Source organism: Canis lupus, chromosome 20, assembly GCF_048164855.1.
Source record: "Canis lupus baileyi chromosome 20, mCanLup2.hap1, whole genome shotgun sequence".
NCBI classification, from domain to species: domain Eukaryota; kingdom Metazoa; phylum Chordata; class Mammalia; order Carnivora; family Canidae; genus Canis; species Canis lupus.
The window spans coordinates 3,193,031-3,207,036 of NC_132857.1; the positions used below are offsets into that span (position 1 = coordinate 3,193,031).

Here is a 14,006-nt window from a genome sequence, read left to right on the forward strand (position 1 = left end):
AACTGATGGTCGCCAGAGGGGAGGCGGATGGAGTGATGGGAGACATAGGTGATGGGGATTAAAGAATGCACTTACCACGATGAGCACTGAGTAATATATAGAAGCATTTAATCAATATATTGTATACCTGAAACTGAAAAACACTGTTAGGTTAATTATATTGGAATTAAAATAAATCCTCAACAATTGAAATCAAACAACCTGGTTAAAAAATTAGCCAAAAACCTTGACAGACACCTTGTCAACAAAGATACAAACGGCAAATAGCATATGAAAGATGTTCCACATCCAATGTCATCAGGGAAATGCAAATTAAAACAAGATTGTCACTACACGTCTATTAGGATGACCAAAATTTGAAACACAGACAACACCAAATGTTGGCCAGGATGTGGAACAATAAGAACTCTTATTCATTGGTGGTGGAAATGCAAAATGGTTCAGCCACTCTGGAAGATAGTTTGCCAGTTTCTTGCAATACGATACATATCATGCCCTTACCGTGTGACCTGGCAATTGTGCTCCTCAGTAGTTACTCAAGGAGGTGAAAACGTATGTCCATGTTTATAGCAGTTTTATTCATTATTGCCAAACTTTGGAAGCAACCAAGCTGTCCTTCAGTAGGTGACGTGGTAAATAAACTGCAGTACATCCAGACGGTGGAACATTCCTCAGTGAGAAAAGAGATGAGCTTGAAAAGCCATGAAAAGACATGGAGGAAACTTAAATGCATATCGTTAAGTGAAAGAAGCCGATCTGAAAAGACTACAGACTGTATGATTTTAGCTATATAACACTCTAGAAAAGGATAATTACTTGGCAGGGCCTGGTGAGGGTAGTACAGACGATTGTAAGGGCAGTGACAATGCTCTGTATTTTGCCATGTATGCTAATACTGTGTATCACTGCCGTGGTGGATTCATACCATTATATATTTGTCCAAACCCACGTGATGGTAAACTACAGATATGGGGGATTTATGAAGAGTTGGTGTAGGTTCATCAATTGTAACAAACGTACTGCTCAGGTGGGACATGTTGCTAACAGAGGAGGTCGCACATGTTGGGGGGGGGGAGAAGGCATATGGGAAATCTCTATATTTTCCTTTCAATTTTGCTGTGACCGTAACAGTGCTAAAGAAAGAAAGAAGAAAGAAAAATAAAGAAGAAAAAGAAAGAGAAAGAAAGAAAGAAGGAAGGAAAGAAAGAAAGAAAGAAAGGAAGGAAGGAAGGAAGGAAGGAAGGAAGGAAGGAAGGAAGGAAGGAAGGAAGGAAGGAAGGAAGAAACAGGGTAAATAGAACAGAGATTTTATCCCGACATTTGGAGTCTTTCTGCCATAAGAGCATTTGCTTTGACAGCTTCTTGTGTCTAGAACAAGTAACAGCAAACGTCTAGAACAAGTAACAGCAAACGTTTTATGTAAAGTACCAGGTGGTAAATATTTCAGGCTTTGAGACCAACATATAGTCTGTTGCATATTTTTTTTTTTTTTTTGGTTGTGGAGTTGTTGCGCTTTTTTTTTTTTTTTTTTTACAGCTCTTTAAAAGTGTAAAAATCTTTTGGAAATAGCAGTGATGATTGCAAAACATTGTGAATATAATGAATACCAGTGAATTTCACACTTAAAAATGGTTAATAAAAACTGGCCCAACTTTTTTACCAAAGGAAACATCTCATGTTCTTTCTCCCTCTGCCATCCTGAAGGAACCAACAGAAGCCAAGTGCTGAAGATGGTAGAGTGAGATGTAAAAAGCTTGACTGAGTCATTGTTAGGAGAACCACCCAACAATCAGGACTAGCTGTTGCAGATTTGACATAAATAATTTTTTTATCATTTGGAGGAATTATAATCTTCATACATATAATTATATGGTTTAACTATAATTACACACATAGTAATTTTACACACACACACACACACACACAAATGGCAGCTAAATCAAAGATCTTAAAAATCTCAGGGAATCTTAAATCCACATGCCACAATATCTGATTTTTCCATTGTCAAACAAATGCCTAACTTATAAAAGACTTGGCCTCTAATGTTGATTTTTATAACCTTTTCTTTTTTTTTTTTTTTAACCTGGGATGAGTTATTTTGCCTTTCTGAGCATCATGTTTTCAAGAATATAATGCCTATTTCTTAATGCTACTTAAGGATTATAGAAAAAGATCCCTTGTAGCAGTGCCTGAAACAGAATAGGCCCTCAATGTATGTCCCTTTCCTCTTACAGCTTTGGATGTTGCTATAAATCAGACAAGACCAAAAATACCACAATAAAAAAAAAAAAATCTTCATTCCTGATGCCCTGGTGTGGTTTGATATGGAATCAATGCCTCCAATGCTTTTCCAAAATTTGTAGTGGATCATGGATGTAACTCTATTAGTCCTTTGTAGTTCACTATCTTAGCTAAATTAGGTTAAAACTTTAATTTTCTAAAATAAATGAAGTGTAAGCCTACAAATGGGAAAGAAATCCATATCTTAATAAAGTATATTTCATTTGGATGTTCTTTCATTTCCTATTTACTCTCCAGGGCCTCCTTGAGCACAGCCAAATTGGAATCCTTAATTATAAGTAGCCTTTTGGAATTGCTTAATCAATGGTGACTTACAACAGAATTCACAGACAAACTTTGTTATCATAGCTACTTTCCAAAGGAATCCCTAAGTCTATATGTCTCGGTATATAATGTAATTTTCCTTTGATTTCTCTAGATAATGCCAATTAAACTGATTAAAGTAGATCTAAGTGCCTAAACTATACATACACATTTTTTTACGAGGAGTAGGGAATTTATTCGTAGCAGAAGATTTACGCTAGAGGTGTCCAAGCTCTTCACAGACTCTTGAGAGCTTCCATAGAACCTTGGAATAAGGACCAGAAAGGTATAAATGTGCCAATAGTATGGTGCTATGACTCTAAATAATCACCTGTATTTTTAAAAGACCTTAAGTGTTTTTATAATGAAGAGGTCTAGAGGATGTTCTAAGCAAGCAACAGTGAAGAAAAATATTCGGGTAGTTTGATAACAGTCCCTATCTCTTACTAGGTTTGTTGCTTCTAAATAGAGTTACCTGGCAGGTGTTGAAAGGTGCTGTCGTAGTTGAGTTGGTGCTTGTAGGTACGATCAACCGAGTAAGAGCATACTGTGTCTTTCCACTCACTCATGTTCTTTTATACAAACAAACTCTTCATTTAATACTGTTTACATTGGGTCAAACATGACAGTTAGGGTGTGTTTATATGCAACTAGGGAGCTTATTTATTCAATTTATGTCCTCAGGCTTAAGAAAAGCCACACTCCTTAAATCTTTTAATTTATATTCAAAACAACTTTTTAAAGATTTATTTATTTGTTTTAGAGAGACAGAAATCACGGAGGGAGGGGCAGAGGAAAAGGGAGAGAGAATCCCACGCAGACTCCATGCTGAGCTTAGAGCCCCATGTGGGGCTCAGTCTCTCCATCCGGAGATCACAACCGGAGCCAAAACCGAGAGTTGAACGCTTAAGGAGACTGTGCCACCAGGTGCCCCTGTTCGAAACATTTTAAAGACGTTTGTATCTTACATTCTTTTTTGATTATTCAGAGCAGTTCTGGTATCAAATTCCTTTCAGGCAGCAATTTTATAATTTTTCGTTGACTACTATTTATTAGAGACACAAATGGAGTCTTGCAGGAAAAAAAAAAAAGTGACTGGAACCAAGGCTGAAGGTTTTATTCAGCTGTTAAGCATCAGAGAGCCCTGAAGATAGGTAACTACTGAGTCAAAGCAGGTTGGAGCTTCAGAAGGTGAGGAGAAGAGGAGGACACGTCCTTGTCTTGGGTTTGGCTGGGGTCAGTCTCCTCATAAAATGCTGTGAAACTCACAGTTGGAGAGTTTCCGGGGTCTGTGGCTCTTGCTCTGGATAATTAGGGCACTCCCATTCCAATGTCTAATCTAACAGGACTTTCCGAGACCCATTTTTGCAAAAGACCTTTCAGTATGGTGGTTAAGTAGTATGAGGGGGGCATCTGGAGGGAGCAAGGAAGCAAGGAAGCAAGCAAGAAAGGGAGAGAGAAAGGAAGAGAAGGAAGAAGGAAGGAAGGAGGGAGAGAGGAGAGAAGGAGACAAAGGAAAAATTGGGGACTTTCTATTTTGCCTGTTTTTTTCCTTTTAAATAGTACAGAAAAGGAACATTTTTTATACTCTATGCTTTTCTCATTCGTATCTTCCCTTGTTTTGTTTTTAATCCACACAAGAAGCAGAAAAGGTCCTTATCATGTAATAATCTGTCTACATTTCTACAGAATAAAAAACCATGATTACTTTTATAACTAGATCGGCACAATTTCTTATTTTATCCTTCCTACGGACTAGCCACAATATTGTTTGTTTCTAAAGTCTCTTTTCTATCTTGTACTTAAAATGTCTGCAAGAGTTTGCATTGCTTTTTTAATATATATACTTTTTTATTGGAGTTTGATTTGCCAACATATTGCAATAGTTTGCATTCCATGCTCACCTTTACACATTCAGCTCTTTCCCTGAGAACGTTGCTAGCTCCTGGAAACATTCATAATCTCCTTTTTGACCTAGAATATTTTCTTAAAGACTTTAGAATTATAAAATCTCACAAATATTAGCGCATGACTTTAAAATAATCACTTAAATAAAAGCTACGTTTTTAAACAGAAAATATTGCTTTCCCTTCTTATAGTAATAGTGTGAAATCTGCATTGATAGTGATAGAGTATCATAAAAGTCCTTTGGAACTTTCAGCAATGATTGGGCTATCTATATTTGGAAGTTAAAAATATTTTTTATCATAGTTTATTTTTCATGCAAATAAAACTTCCATTGCTTTGCAGGGGTTCAAACACACAAGTACTGTTTTGGAAATACCGGTTAGCGTATTGTCCCTCTTTATTTCAATCTCCTTCCCAGAAAAATGTGACTTACACACACGAGACTGAATAATTATGAATATTAATTCTCTTATTGGGATTCATAATTTATTGGAATTTTCTATGCCTTTAAGAAATGAAAGTCTCTGAGGAATACGTTTTGGCAATTGTTAAGCTTCTTATGCTAACAGAGATGCACACGTCATTATCATAGATTGGTCTGTGATTACTTTACACTGCAAACTATTAAAGTATCTTCTTAAAACATTAATTTAGGTAGAAGTCATTTTACTCTTCACTCCAGAGCAAACATGTATGACTGTCAAGCAGATGGACTTGGTACTTTGCTGACATCCACTAACTATTCAATTAATTTGCTCCCCTGATGGTTAACAGGCCCAAGAAAGCTATAAAATATTCATTTCACTCCTTTAAAGTCATTCACAAGAGACTGGTGGTTTGTATATCCTACTTCAAGAAGGTGCTTTGGCATTTACCTAAGTTGAAGTGGAGACAGAAACAGGCTTTAGGTGACTGGATAGTAAACCTCAGATGCATAAAAGGAACTATTTTTAGGTCAGCAAGATGCATCAGATCCATCCCATAAAAGCCCATTATCCATAGGGTTTTTGTTCTTTCCTTCCATCGCTTTTAGTTGGAATCTCTGGTGCTAATATCCCTTGAATTCCCGTTAATGGAGCTAACCAGTTGGTACAGTCATCAAGAACTGGCATGGATGCCCTAGAAAATGCAGGTGGTTGATAACTGTGTAGAAGGAGAGGGATATGCCTTTGGGGAAAGTAAAACTGCTCTAAGTCAGGTCCCAAGTGACAATTAAATAGTATGTTGTGACTATTTCAATTTTAGCCAACATTTCCATACGCCAACTTAGAATTGCACATTCTTTCTATGTAACTATGTTCCTGAGATTCAATTGTTTGCAGTTCTATTATTTTGAGTTATGATACTGAACAGCCAATACAGGAATAAGAATTTTCTATTTCACTGGAGGGCACTGGCTATATGACTACTGACATGAAAATAAACTGCCCCCAAGTACATTAGAACTAGAACGTGGTAAACAACACCCTCAATGCAATTTATGTCTAGTCCTTCAAAGGTCGACAATTTCTACAAGAAGCCTTAAAGTTTTATCTTGATTTTAGTAAGAAATGAGTTTCTGGGATCCCTGGGTGGCGCAGCGGTTTAGCGCCTGCCTTTGGCCCAGGGCGCGATCCTGGAGACCCGGGATCAAATCCCACGTCAGGCTCCCGGTGCATGGAGCCTGCTTCTCCCTCTGCCTATGTCTTTGCCTCTCTCTCTCTCTCTCTCTATTTCTCTATCATAAATAAATAAAAATTAAAAAAAAAAAGAAATGAGTTTCTTAGACAATTAGGTTGCAACTATTTTATTTTTTAAAAGAGTTTTTATTATTTGGCAGAGAAAGAGCAAGCACAAGCAAGGGGAGTGGCAGAGGGAGAGGGAGAAGCGGGCTTCCCACTGAGCAGAGCCCGACATGGGGCTTGATCCCAGGGTCTTGGGATCATGATCTGAGCTGAAGGCAGGAGCTTGACTGACTGAGCCACCCAGACGCCCCAGTTGCAAGTATTTAAGGGCCTCAGTAACCTGGCACCAGCCTCAAGCATCAGTAGACACCTTACTAGTCTCTCACCCTCGGGAAGGAAGGCTAGAGGAAAGGGTAGACAATAGGAAGGAAGCAAGGAAGGAAAGAAGATCAACACGTACAAAGCAGCTCCGTGCTCGGACCTAGAGGATCAGCACTGAGCTGGCTCAACGTTCATAGAGGATAAGCTCCTGTGGGTTTACATCGGGAAGGGCAAAAGCATTCTTTCTCTTCTCTACATTTTTTCCAAGTGGGAGCAGCATAGCTCGTCATGCAGCTGCTACAATCCAATTCTGTGAATCCGATGCCACCAGTCCAACGTCTCTAAGACAGAGACAGAACCTCTGGAATTTAAGAACCACCCCAGTTTCAAAGCACTTGCTCTGTTCTCAAACTCCTGTCCCTATTCCAAGTACAGTCCAGTCCAGTTGATTGAGCCTCACCCACTTCAAGTTGACTCAAGAGTTTCAAATGGGAAGATGAGATCAAGCATATTCATTCTGGATTTTCCTTGGTGGGAGGATGGCTAAAATGTAGGCGTAGACTGGGATTGGTTTTCAGAGAAATAAAGTGTGCACAGGACGTGATTAATAAGGTATTGTCTAAAGAAGCTTAATATTCAGCTGAGGAGCTCATATGGGCTTCTTGGGCCAAAAAGGAATTGAGTTTATTGGAAATTTGGGGGGAAATAAATACTGCCCCTCCAAATTTCCATTATACTTGAAAGTTAACAGCCTAAAACTGTTGCACATTTCAAGCTGTTTGCTGAGTCTGGAAGCTTTGTGATTCAGATTAATCCCGGGGTGACTGCTTCCACCCCCATTGTTTTCTTTATTAGGAAGCAAAGATCCCCATATGTTTCTGTGTAAGACAGAATGACTCAGGCATTTTATATTTAATGCACCCTTGGATAGCTGCTTTAGATTTTATATGCTGGGACAAGAGCGCAGCAATCAACTGTGACACCGTCTGTTGATGAAATGTAGAGAATGGCCCTGGAGACAGAGTTTTATGTTCTGGTTGAAAATATGCAGAAATCCGAATCTGTTCAATGCTATTATTTGCCAATATCTCACCAATGGACTTTTGGTTCCAGCGTTAAATCTAATAAAATGATGGAAGTGATGGGATTGTCTTGATCAATGCAGAGATGAGGTGCAAGTTTCTTATCACCTAATGTGTCTCATCCGCCAGCAACATGTTTACAAGAACTTCTGGGCAACTCTGAAAGAAAGAACTTCCATTTTTCTCGGGATGAGGTGGGCCAGCATTACCTGCAACCTCATTCTTTCTTCTATGGATTGTACTTTGACTAGATGCAGGGGAACTCTGGTGTAGACATTGGGCAGGCCTCCAAATATCAGCCCAGAACGTTAGTAGGAGAAAAACGTAGTTACCCAGCCCCATTTTCATAAGTGTGTTTTTTTATTCTCTCCACCAGTGGGTTTTAGTACCACCCACCCAGTCAGAAGTTCAATCCTCCACTCATGTTTTCTGAGAATCATTCTCCAACCACATCTTTACAAGTCCATGGTCCCCAAGTTCTATAGACTCTATCTACCCTCTAAATATTTCTGATTTCTGTCTCTCCCTCTGCTAATTTCTTAGTGGAGTCTCAATGGCTCTGCCTGGATAATCTTCACAGATTCATAATTAATGACCTGCACCCAGTGTCTCCTCCCCCTTATCTATTATTTATAAAACCATTGTCCAAACTGATGTCAAAGTAAAAAAAACTGCACAAGACAAAAGTAGCAGGAAAGGAAGACTTTATTCAAGACTATTTCAGTAAGGAGAGAGTGAAAACAATTCTGCTAAAATAAAAGGCTGCAGATTTTTGAAGAACTGGGATGGGAGGAAGTATATGTCACCCTGCCACCTGCCTGCCACCTGTTTTTGCTAATTGGCCTCACCCCCCCAAAAAAAGTAAAATTTCTCCTATCATCATCATCATCATAGGAGGTGGTTTTGCAACTTGGAACTAGTAGCCTAATGGAAGTTAGGCTCTTACTTCCCACAGAGACTGGGAGCTAGGCGAGCAACATTCATTGATGATTACATCTCAAAGGGATGGCAACACGCTCCTTGAAAGAGACAGTCTCTGGATTCTAAGACTTTAGAATTTTTTAAAATTAATTAATTTTTTAATTCATTAAAATAATTTAATTAAGTTTTTTAATGTGATTTTTGAAGCAAGAGGCTTTTAAGTAGATTTACATGCATTTCAAGGAGATGGAGAAAGAAAATGCAATTACGAGTTTTCTAAAGTAAATTCTCTACGAAAAAGGAGGTCAGTGGTCTGTAGACAGAAAGAAACCCGCCTAAATTTGGTCAAGCCGAGGAGAACTGTAAGTCCATCTTGGACACTGGCAGTAGAGAGATGTGTCTGAATATGGACGCGGCAATCCCCTGCTTAAGAATCTTTGTTTCTTGTCCTCATATAGGATAAAACTGAAACTCCTAAGCCATCCTGTAAGACCATTTTCATCATCTGACACCTGACCTACCCTTCTGTACCTCTGGGCTCCAGACATTCTGGAGTCTTTCTTACCTTTCTTGGTTCCTTGCCTTCGTGCCGTCACATATGCTGTCCTTACTGCGAGGGATCCTTTCCCTGCCCTGTTTGCCCACTAAACTCACTCCGTCTCTGTTGCAGCCTCTGCGAAGCTGTCCCAGACGAAGTTATTTACTCCTTCACCGACCACATAGCTTCCACATAATTCTGGTGCAGATTTGTGAAATTATATCATCATAGGGTGGTTCCGAGTCTCTCGAGGGTTGAAGCAGTTGTAGGTAGAAGTGGTATATTCCTTATATTATTTGTCTAGTTCCGACCACAGGGCCAATCACCTTGGAACTACTTATTTAATTAGATTAAAGATGTAGTTCTTAGAAATAATATCGTGATCTACAAATAGAGCTCTTAAATATTCTCAATAGTAGCAAATGACCATCTTTGGATTTATCATTTTTATTATTTTTAAAAATAATAAGTATATGGGGATCCCTGGGTGGCTCAGAGGTTTGGCGCCTGCCTTTGGCCCAAGGTGCGATCCTGGGGTCCCGGGATCGAGTCCTGCATTGGGCTCCCTGCGTGGAGCCTGCTTCTCCCTCTTTCTGTGTCTCTGCCTCTCTCTCTCTCTATGTCTATCATGAATAAATAAAAAATAAAAAAACTTAAAAATAATAAGTATAGTTTGGAACTATATTTGGATAAAGAATATAGTTAATCGTGTTCTTAAAAATCCATAAGTATGTTTTCACCTGTTTTTTTTAAGCTGTGTCTTTTTTTAATGTAAGTCGGTGTTTGCCAGATTTTCTTTTTTTTAATGTGATTTTTGAAATTAGCACTCAAAGTTTAAGCAAAAAGCATACAATATTAAATGGGAAACTAGATCCAAGGACTCGCAAGGACAACGCTGACTTAGATAAATGACATGGTTGTGTCTGTTAACAAATTAGTCTCAGCACTCTATTGGTGTTTGCAAAGCAGCCCTGGGTAGGGTTATATCCTCTGTGAGTTCTTAGTAAACATATGTTGGCTGAATATTTTGGAATATTCCATTGTTTATCACAGCAAACTAGGCACTAAGTCCTCTGGCTGAAAAAGTTTAACACATTCGCAGCACTGTGAAATCATGCTTCATGAGATAGTGAATGCGTTAGTCAGGTTTCTTGTAATGCCCAGAGACTCCCCCAGTGGAGAGCTGCCCTACACCTGCTAGTGAATGAACTTCACTCCCCAAGGGGGCTTGGTTCAATTTAAAGTTGGTTCATTTCTGTTAACGTGAATTATTTAAATCCCCAAAGTCTTTGGGGATGGAAAAGACATTCTTTAAAATTCTTTAAAAGATAACTCAGATCTGGCTACGTTAAGTTAACTCCATAGAGGAGGGAATGTAGCAGGTCATGTCTATCTGATAAAAGATAAGTTGGAAAACTTTAAAAAAAAATGTGTTGTTGCTGTTGAATATAGCTTACATACAGAGAAATATCAAAATCTTTTTTTTTGTAAATTTATTTTTTACTGGTGTTCAATTTGCCAACATGTAGAATAACACCCAGTGCTCATCCCGTCAAGTGCCCCCCTCAGTGCCCGTCACCCAGTCACCCCCACCTCCCGCTCATCTCCCCTTCCCTCACCCCTAGTTCGTTTCCCAGAGTTAGGAGTCTCTCATGGTCTGTCTCCCTTTCTGATATTTCCCACTAATTTTTTTCCTCCCTTCCCCTCTATTCCCTTTCGCTATTGTTTATATTCCCCAAATGAATGAGACCATATAATGTTTGTCCTTCTCCGATTGACTTATTTCACTCAGCATCATACCCTCCAGTTCCATCCACGTCAAAGCAAATGGTGAGTATTTGTCGTTTCTAATGGCTGAGGAATATTCCATTGTATACAGAGACCACAGCTTCTCTATCCATCATCTTTCGATGGACACCGAGGCTTCTTCCACAGTTTGGCTATTGTGGACATTGCTGCTAGAAATATCAAAATCTTAATCTGTGCATACATTCGTGCACAGATTCGTGCATAGATTCTTGTCATAAACACTGTGTTGAGTCTCTCTTCTTTCATTTTAGCATAATGGTCTTGGTGAATTTTATAATGATGAATCTCTAGATTTGCCCATATTGTTGCTTGTTTCAGCAAGTTGTACTTTCTTTTACGTAGTAGTGTTTAATTGCACGTCTATACCACGTCTTGTTGAACTATTCTCCTGTTGGTGGACAGCTTGTTTCCAGGTTAAGCTATTATGAAAAAATTATCACACTGCAGGTTCAGAGACATATTAAAAATTATTTTCAAAGATAAAAAAAAAAGAGTACGATTGTTGATAAGTATATGCTGGGCTTCATAAGAAACTACCAAACTGTTTTCCAAAGTTATCACGCTATTTAACACACATGGAGCAATAACAAGAGTTCTAGTTGCTTCACATCCTTTCTAACATTTGCTGTTGTCAATCTTATTCAGTGTAACCATTCTAGATGGTAGGTAGTATATCCTCATTGTGGTTTTGAATCGCATTTCCCGGGTGATTAATGGTATCAAGTACCTTGTCATGTATTTATTGACCATTTATATGTTTTCTCTGGTGCCATAACTGTCAAATCTTTCACACATTGGATTTTTTGCCTTTTTTATTAAAAAGTTGTAAAAGTTCTTAAATATTCTAGGGGGAAAATGCTTCGTTGGATATTTGCATTAAGAATACTTTCTCCAGGGGCACCTGTGTTGCTCAGTTGGTTAAATGTCCAACTCTTGATCCCAGTTCAAGTAATACTTTCTCCAATCTGCAAATTGCCTATTTATTTTCTTAATGATCAGTTTTCATGAGCATAAATTTTAGTTTTGACGTGGAACTTATTGATACTTTTATGGTTACTGCTTACTGAATCTGCTCTAAGAAAGCTTTGTTTAAATCAAAGTTGTGAAGGTCCTCTTATGTTATCTTCTAGAAGTTTTATGTTTTAGCTTTAGGTGTAAGTGTATAATCCATCACAAGTTATTTTTTCTTTATGATGTGAGATGTTCTTTTTTCCTAGGTGAATATCCAGTTCCTCAAGCACTACGCTGAACAGATTTCAATTTCTGTGTTGAATTGCTTTGGTCTCTTTGTATGAAGCCATTTGATCTACATGCAGGTCTGTTTCCAACCTCATCTGTGGTAGGAGCCACTGCCTGACTTCTAGTGTCAGACCTGGGATGCTGGGGTTCCCCTTAGTTTCCTCCTTCACCCTTGTGCCTCCACACAGCAAGGGGAGGGATTTCCCTCAGCCCTCAGTCCTCCTCCAGTGGTTGACTGCCGTTCCTCGGCACCTGGTAGAAGGCTTGGAGTTCCTGTGAAGTCCGTCTTCTCGCCATCATAACTGGGAAGGCTCCTATGTGAGTACCTCAGAAGAGTCTTGCTATCTTGCCCCACCCTCCAAAGTAGACTGCTCCTGTCTCATATCCAGTACAAGGCCTGGAGTGTGGGAGAGCTTTTCTCAGTTCTCTTGTTTTGTCCTCAGACTACAACATGCTGGGACACTTCCGCTGCAGAAGGGTCTCTCCAGTCTCCTGCCTTGCCACCAATCCCTCTGCTGAGTACCCAGTGAAGGCCTATGTTAAGGGCTTAGCAGGGTAGTTCGGAGTCATTTGTGGACCCTGGACGGTCTCCAAACTACACTCTCACCTACACTCAACATTTAGAAATCCATATAAGTATTACCAGTTTTCTTCCTACCGTTTTTATGGCAGTTTTTTCTTCTGCTCTGCTGAAGATTAAAATATCCATGGATTCCATATCTCCTAAGAGCACTTGGCATTTCTCATATTTTAATTGATTATGTTACTTTCAAACATTAGGTCTTCAATGGGTTAAAAAAATAAAGTTTTTTTAATAAATTTATTTTTTATTGGTGTTCAATTTACCAACATACAGAATAACACCCAGTGCTCATCCCGTCAAGTGCCCCCCTCAGTGCCCGTCACCCAGTCACCCCCACCCCCCGCCCTCCTCCCCTTCACCACCCCTAGTTCGTTTCCCAGAGTTAGGAGTCTTTATGTTCTGTCTCCCTTTCTGATATTTCCCACACATTTCTTCTCCCTTCCCTTATATTCCCTTTAAAATAAAGTTTTTTTTTTATGATTATCTGGCTTATTCTTATTTTGTGAGTGATCAATTTTATCACAACTAAAACTATGATACAGGGATAGACTTCTCCATCAATATTTTTTTTAATACCAGAGAGAATGTCTTCTGCACTTAGCTTCCCAAAATACTTAAAATAATTTATTTAAAAATTATTTAAAGTTTAGTAGCTCTTGCACTCACTAAACCAACAGATTCTTGCCCCCCCAAAAAGAGTATTTATAGGATTTTCAGCAGAGTTGTAAAATACTTGTATAATACTGAGGATTTGTTTTAATTGTGAGACCACTTTTCCCCCAATGGCCTCAAAATATTAACATTCTGTGACAAATATCATATGAACCAGTGTGACTTATGAGATGTGCTGACATCATTCCCCCTGTTACCGATGCTATTTGAGTGAATTCTCTTTAAACAACCAAAATATGCTTTTTAGCAAGATAAATTGCACTAGTGGCTCATTGGTGAGTAGTATCTACATACTCATAATAGTTAAACCTTTAGTATTAGTTGAACCAAAGACTTTGGTACCACTGTATTGGTACAAGGGCAAGTACATGGTGGGAACAGGGGAAAGGGAAAGGAAAAGATCACATCTGCCAAGGAGAAGAGTCACCAGATAATATCTAGGGTTAAAACTCTATTCATTTTAGAAATAAAGTATAAACTTAGCATTTAGAAATAGGAAGACAAACATGGAGGTGTTACCATTTTTGACAGTTGATGTCACCTGGGAGCAGGACTCAGGCATGGAGCATGGGAAGGCTTTTGTTGGCCTGTGAAAAAATACATCCATAAATTATTTTTGTTAAAGAGAGAGAGAGAGAGAGAGAAATTTAATAGAGCAGAACCTG

The 14,006-nt window shown here is 38.8% G+C and overlaps 1 long non-coding RNA gene across 1 annotated transcript in view; it reads left to right on the forward strand.

Annotated features, from left to right (window-relative positions):
* The window catches only part of LOC140612025 (uncharacterized), a 33,250-nt gene extending 20,337 nt beyond the window's left edge, over nt 1–12,913 (forward strand). The window contains exons 3-5 of the long non-coding RNA XR_012013352.1: nt 12,065–12,163; nt 12,275–12,404; nt 12,530–12,913. This is a non-coding gene — a long non-coding RNA (uncharacterized lncRNA). The remainder of the gene's footprint in view (nt 1–12,064; nt 12,164–12,274; nt 12,405–12,529) is intronic.
* The last annotated feature ends 1,093 nt before the right edge of the window (nt 12,914–14,006 follow it).